The 7,929-nt window shown below is 30.7% G+C and overlaps 1 pseudogene; it reads left to right on the top strand.

The window, feature by feature from the left end:
• Nucleotides 1–2,868: 2,868 nt before the first annotated feature.
• On the top strand, nucleotides 2,869–7,622 carry LOC123913592 (annotated as a pseudogene).
• Nucleotides 7,623–7,929: the final 307 nt, after the last annotated feature.

Raw genomic sequence — 7,929 nt, 5'->3', positions numbered from 1 at the left:
AGTTTAATCCGGTTAATCCGGTTTGAGAGTCAGTTCTGGAATCAAGTGGTTACAGCTCCTTCCGATCGCAATTGTGGCCGGGAATCGAACCATAGTCCTTCCTACTAAATTTAGCGACCATCACCACTGAATCAACTAAGGATTAACTACTTCTGATGGGCTCAAATATTTTTTGTTTTTATAAATATCTAGAATTTTTTGTCCTCTCAAATATTTTATGTCGTAATTTTTTGTCCCTAAATCAATTCTCGTGTACTTTTACATTTTTAATTTGATTGGTTTTTTGTATCCATGTTTATAATATGATAAAAACTTTTCCCACAAAAATTTATAATTTTTTAACCTAAGATGACTTATTTATGAATTTTTAAGCGCAAATAAACAATTCATATTTAATTCATCTATTGCTAAAAAAATTAAACTTTTGCAAAAAAGATACAGGTTGAATGAAAAGCCCAAACCAAAAATCATGACAGAAAATATTTCAGATCAAAACTTATTAAAAAAATTTATAAGGATTAAAAACAAAATTTAATATATTTATAAGAACTAAAAACATATTTAACCCTATAAAATACTTGTGAAAAATATTAAAAAAAATAGAAATCCATTGACAAAAACTCAAATTTTGTTTTCTTTAATAATAGTGGAAGTAACGAATTGAACAAGTTGAACAAAAGGAGACACAAGCCAGTAAGCCACCAAACACGAATTAACTTGTACATTTAATAATATAATCATTGAACCATTCTACATATTCACAATGTCACAATTCTAACATGGAAGACTTCATCAAGTCTTTCATGATGCACAAATTGCCAAATTGTTATAACGAATACAAATTTTATAAAACCGATCATTGAATTGAAAATTTATATCGTATAGATCATTCATAATTTTTTTTAAAAAAAATCGAAAATTATCTGATATGTTATTGAGACCCATCAAAATTAATGGTTTGTGGGTTTTTATTGAATGTCGTTAATCTTGATTGGTCTCAATAATATATCAAATGATTTCTGATTTTTTTTTAAAAATTATAAACTTTCAATCCAACGGTCAATTTTGTAAAATTCATATTCGTTATAATAATATGAGCAACTTGTGTGCACCATGAAAGACTTTGTGAAGTCTTGCATATGTTAGCCAAAGCCTTCACAATGTTCCAAAATATTTGTAGATGTGAGTACAATTCATTCATTCATATGGAAAATGTCCAGTGTTAAGGAGATAGATATGGCAATATTATTCTCTTAACAATTAATTATGTGTTTAATTTTTAAACATTAAATATTTTTTATCATGCTAACTTTCTATATTTAGTTACCTTATATGTGCTGTTAGGGCACATGTTGAGATAACACATATAGTATCAACACAACACACTTATCCAAACAATTTGCTAATTTAAGAAAAAAAATATAAGGCACTCGGAGTTAGTAAGAGATAGATTTTTCACTTTACAAAAATGTTTAAGGATTATTTAGCCTCAATATCGGATGTCCCCAAAGGGACATCCCATATTGTGTGGTGACATCCAATATTGAAAGGAATCCGTCGATACATCCTCCTCCTACCTCCACCTAAACCTCTAGTTGAATGGTCGACCGTTCTTTTTGACTGTTGCTTTTACCCTAGAAAATATAAGTTCCTCGTTCTTTTTTCAATAAATTATAAGTGAAAGTTGAGTCTGTAAAAATTGATATATTTAATAAGACTAGGGTGAGTATATACCGGCCTCTACCTCTATAGGTAAATAATCCTCTTGAAAGAATCCAAAAATTAGAAAGAAAAAAAAAATAGATTTTGTATTAAATTTGTTAATAATATATATATATTTGCACTTGTAATTGATATTTTATGTGTCAAAAAAATTTGATATTTTAATTTTCTCATCTAAAGCTACAAAAAAATTCACTCTCTAGTCACAGTCTATTAGCCACAGTATAATATAATCCTTTTTTTTTTGCCCTAATTTTGATCTAATTTCACTTCTTGTATTAGGTAATTAAATTAAAATTTGTATGCATGTCTCGTGATTTGACTTCAATATGCAGTAGTTAAGATATTCACTAGTGTATGATTAGGGGAATTGGTATTTGTTGGTTCAGGAATTTGATTGTTAATTTTTTGTTTCATTGATTAGAGGCATTGTGCTTATTTATTGTTGGTGTAATGTTGCAACTATGAATGGTAGAGAAGTAGTGTTTTTTTAACTATTTTGAGGTTAAAGGTTTTAGTGTGTATTGGATTTGGAACTGAGATGCATATATGTCTATTTTTAATTTCACTTGATTCATTGGAGTACTAACTAATGACTTCGGTACTAAATAGTAAATACTAATTAAAGAAACTAAGGTTCTGTTTGACTCCGTTTTTTTAAAGCTTGTATAAACAGTTTATGCAATATAAATTAGGTTTTGTGTTATTTTATAAGTTCACATTAGTGAAAATTGTAATTTTATAAACTATTTTATCATAAACTACCTTGACAAACTTATAATAATATATAAAAATTGCATAAGCTATTTACATAAGCTCTGAAAAAAGCTGGGCCAAACGAACCCTAACTATAAAAAAGTTATCTCAAAATTTGTGTGATGTATTTTTAAAATATAAAGAATATTATTTTCAATAAAAAGAAATTAATATAAACTTTGTTTTCTTTAATATACTAGTGGACTGTGGAATTAAGTAACGATGGAATGGAAGTACCTATAGAACTAACGAGCAAGTTTCACAAATAAAGACAAGCTTATTACAAAGCCGCCAAACACTTGCTTTGAAAATTCAATATCTTTCATCGAACCATTAATCCACACTCAACAACGTTCCACCAATTTCTTTATAAATGATTCACATCTTCACACTATACCAACTCAAAACTAAGTATTTCCTCTAACTCATTTTTGAATATACTTAGTTCCAAAAATGTATCAGCCGCCATCAGCCGCCGCCACAGGTTTACCAGTGAGCGCCAACAGCGCTACATCGGTGTACGCGCCTCCTCCTCTATCTAAACCTCTAGTTGAATGGTCCACCGGGCTTTGTGATTGCTGTTCTAACCCTGGAAATTGTAATTAAGCACACATTCTTTAAATCAAACTAATTATATTATATATAACTATAGCCATATATTAATTTTCATTTTTCACTCGATTGAATCTTACATATATGTCTTATTTAATTTGTTTCAGGTTGCTTAACGTTGTGCTGTCCATGTATTACTTTTGGCCGAGTTTCCGAAATCCTTGACAGGGGTTCCACTTGTAAGACACCCACTAATTCATTAATTAATTTCTTAACAAATTAATCAATTTATTCCTTATAACATATAGAAATTGAGATAGTACGTAACACAATTTTATTTATTTAATTTTCTAGGATTAATATATATATTTAATATGAAAATTTAATGAGTTTAAGACATCACATTATATATATACTCCAAAGTGACGGATGTATATATTTTAAAAGGTATATAATTCAAATATAGTTAATTAATTAATAATGAAAAAAATTAATCGTTGTGAGTAAACTTAATATATACATATAGTGATTAATTTTGTATGGTTTTGCAGCATGTGGTGTTAATGGGACTTTTTATGCGTTGATTTGTTGTGTGTTTGGGTGTGGTTACGTGTATTCATGTTGCTACCGGTCAAAGATGAGAGAACAATACGGTTTGAAAGGAAATGATTGTACAGATTGTATGATTCATTGCTGCTGTGAGACTTGCGCTTTATGTCAAGAATATCGTGAGCTTCAAAACCGTGGATTTAACATGGACATTGGTATGTATATACATATATATGGATACACTCATATTTATCATCAACCATAATATTTGATTTATTTTGATTGAACTTTGGAATGGTTAGGGTGGCATGGAAATGCTGAGCAACGAACTCGAGGAATAGCTATGGCTACAACAGCTCCAACAGCCGAATCAGGCATGAACCGTTGAAGTGGGTGAAGATTTGTGTGTGATTGAAATAAATGTATTCAAGATATTTGTGTTGATCTTAAGTACTTATATATATATATATAGCGTCTAAAACATATAAGTCATTCATGTTTTTTCTTTTCTCATTTCAATCCAATTTTATGTTATACTATGTAATAATGGTATTCTCAAGAAATAAGATATATATATCTGTATGCGAGTTGTACCTTTGTTTTATGGTGAAAACACACACATTGCTCGAACTTGGACTTGGATTTCTTTCCTTTACTCTCACTTCTCCCTCTTGAGACATTAAATTCTTCTCCACTATCTTTACCTTAAAGTCTTTAATCTTAGTAAGCTCTTTGGTTCTAATCAATGATTGAACCTCCTCCAAGGATTTTCATAAAGGAGAGATCACCCTTAAAAGGCTCTACAAATCTAGGTAGCGATGTCCACAAGAATAAAGTTATGTCCCTATCATCAAGTTTCACATCAATATTTTGCAAATCATCAATGATTTTGTTGAACTCCACCAGTTTCTACGTCAATTTTGACCCACATCTTTGGCGTGGTCTTCTTCCTATAAAATCACATTCTTTTAGAAAAAATTGGTAAACCACGTTCTTTTAAGTTTAGTCCCTATTAAATTCTAATTGTGATTTTAGTCCTCCATAATATTAATAATGGTCCCTATTTTGATTTTTTAAAGAAAAAATGAGAACTTTTAGTCCGTCAAAAGTCAATGTAAAATGCAAATAGGGACTAAAAGTGAAAAACTCGTGATTTTAGTCCTCCATAATATTGAAGTTTGTAATAATAGTTCTTATTTTGATTATTTTGAAGGACTAAACTTAAAAGCTTGTGATTATGGAGAGACTAAAAAAATATTTAATCCAAAAAAACAATAATACAAACAGAACGAGACAATCCATAGAAGTTTTTTAAAAATTGAGGTTTTGATTAAAACCTACTTTAAATCATTATAATATCACAAGACAGGTTGAACGGTTTGACAACTCCATCAATTGAAAAATATATGTTAGAAATTGATGTTGATGTGATTATAAATAATTTTGTATCTCAAAATGCTCGAAGATGATGTTGATGTGATTATAACACTTCTTATGAATTTTTGAGTAAAAACAAGTATTTTGATGTGCTCTAAAACTAATATTATGTATTTTGTTTGGTACAAAATGACTATAATATATTAATGCTATTAAGTTAAATAAAATAGTTTTTTTTCTCATGTTTAATCTATGTTATGGAAAATGGCATATATTTGGCATATAGAAAAGGAGATAATCTTTAGTGATCATGTGACTAAAAATTGGCATTTGGTCTCAACCAACCAAAAGATGATAACTCAGGAGAGAGAAAATTGTCAATGAAAAGCAAAAAGAGAGAGAAACCATGCCACGGCCATCGCCGAACATATTTTCCGACGAAGAACCTTATTCCTTCCACCTTAGGCTCTTCGTCATGACGCGAGAAAACACATCGACGACGAATGGATAGCTATGGCCGTGATTTACTTACATCGCCACACCACAATAGTACAGATCGACGGATTACAAAGCTAAAATGAAAGGGAAAAAATCCATGAATATTTATATGATGTGTGGAGAGAGTGAAATTAAAGATTGAAATATAGAAGGATGAAGAAGGCAAGTGGTAGACATGAAAGCTTTGCATTTAAGAAAGGAAGAGAAAAAAGAAGGGAGCTTCTACGGTACATTAATTCGAATGTACCGATATATTAAGTCCGATGAAGAAGACAAGCATTTTCTCTCTCTTTGATTTTCATTGGCAATTTTATCTCTCCCAATATGAGTTGTCAAGTTTTAATTGATTGACCAAATATCATTTTTTGATCACAGAAGCAAGTATTTCTCTATAGAAAAGTTACTTTATAGCATAATATGTTATTGATATTATACATAATATTAAAGCTTTATAGCATAATATAAAGAAACCAAATATAGAAAAGTTACTTTGAAATGTGTGTGATCAATATTTTAAAAATATAAAGAATATTATTTTCAATGAAAAAAATTATTTTCTTATATTTTTAACTAGTGTCTCAGAAATACTAATTAACAATATTTTTTTTGTCAAGAAAATTTTGTTTTCTTTAATAATAGTGGACTGTGGAAATTAACTGGAACTAACGAACAAGTTTCACAAATGAAGACAAGCTTATGCAAAGCCGCCAAAGACTGACTTTGTACATTCAATATCTTCATTGAGTCATTTCTTTATAAATGATTCACATCTTCACACTATGCCAACTCAAAACAACAACACCCTTATCCATACAATTTCCTCTAACTCATTTTTTGATACTTAGTTCCAAAAATGTATCAGCCACCATCAGCCGCCACCACAGGTTTTCCGGTGAGCACCAACAGCACTACACAGCAGCGTACTCCGGTGCCACAACAACGGAGTACGCGTCTCATCCTCTGTCTAAACCTTTAGTTGAATGGTCCACTGGTCTTTGTGGTTGCTGATCTAAGTGGGAACAATATGAACATTGTAATTAAGCACACACTCTTTAAATCAATTACTAATTATATTATATTATAGCTATATATTAATTTTCACTCGATTGTTTCAGGTTGGTGGACGTTCTGGTGTCCATGTTTTACTTTTGGTCGAGTTGCTGCAATTATTGACAAGGATTCCACTTGTAAGACACCCACTAATTCATTAATTTCTTAACAAAACAATTTTATTATAACATACTATAGAAGTTGAGACAGTAACACAATTTTATATATTTAATTTTCTAGGATTAACATATTTAATATGAAACTCAGTTGGGGTTGGTCTAGTGATGTTGGCTTGAGTCCTTAGAGTATGCTCTTCTCAGGGTCTCAGATTCGATTTCCCCTGGTATCAATTTCGGTGAGCTAAGTCCATACAGAGTAAAAAACTATGACTTTAAATGGGGCCCCGCAAGTGGGCGGTGAGATTGATCCCTTGGATTAGTCGGTCCTAAGGTCAAATGCCAAGTTTTTTTTTTAAAAAAAAAATATTTAATTTCATTTCACGAGAGTTTAAGACATCACATCATATACTCCAAAGTGACGCATATAATACTAATTAAAGGGTTTTTTCTAATCTACCAGCATGTTGTGTTAGTGGGAGTTTGTATGCATTGCTTTGTTGTGTGTTTGGGAGTGGTTACTTGTATTCTTGCTGCTACCGGTCAAAGATGAGACAACAATACGGTTTGAAAGGAAATGATTGTACAGATTGTATGATTCATTGCTGCTGTGAGCCTTGCGCTTTAAGTCAAGAATATCGTGAGCTTCAAAACCGTGGATTTAACATGTTCACTGGTATGTATATATAATAGATAGATACACTATAACTATTTATCAACCATATATAATATATGACTTGAACCAATACTTTAGTATGTGTGTTTGATTTATTTTTAATGAACGTAACTTTGGAATGGTTAGGGTGGCATGGAAATGTTGAGCAACAGACTCGAGGAATAGCTATGGCTACAACAGCTCCAGCAGCCGAATCGGGCATGAGCCGTTGAAGTGGATGAAGATCCATGTGTGATTGAGACAAATGTATTTATAATATTTATGTTGATATTAAGTACAATAGTGTCTCAAACATAAGTCATTCATCTTTTTTTTTTCTTTTCTCATTCGAATTCAATTTTATGTTACTACTACTACTACAATTTTGACATATAATAGCGCCAATTTAATAGCGCTTTTATGTAAAACGCTATTAAAAATTACACCCAGCGACTTATAACAGCGTTTTTGGGTCGGGCGCTATTATAGACACAACTTATAATAGCGCTTTTTGAACAAACGCTATTATAGGGTGCTAACTGAAAAATAACGGAAGCATTTAATATCGCTTTGTGGATAAACGCTATTAAAGAGGTGGTCCTTTGTTAGCGCTTTTTGTTAAGCGTTATTATAGGATTCTTTATCAAATAAAAA

The sequence above is a fragment of the Trifolium pratense genome, linkage group LG3, assembly GCF_020283565.1.
Source record: "Trifolium pratense cultivar HEN17-A07 linkage group LG3, ARS_RC_1.1, whole genome shotgun sequence".
Classification (NCBI taxonomy): Eukaryota; Viridiplantae; Streptophyta; class Magnoliopsida; order Fabales; family Fabaceae; genus Trifolium; species Trifolium pratense.
The sequence above is the reverse complement of the archived record's forward strand: the minus strand, read 5'-3'. Positions and strand labels throughout refer to the sequence as shown.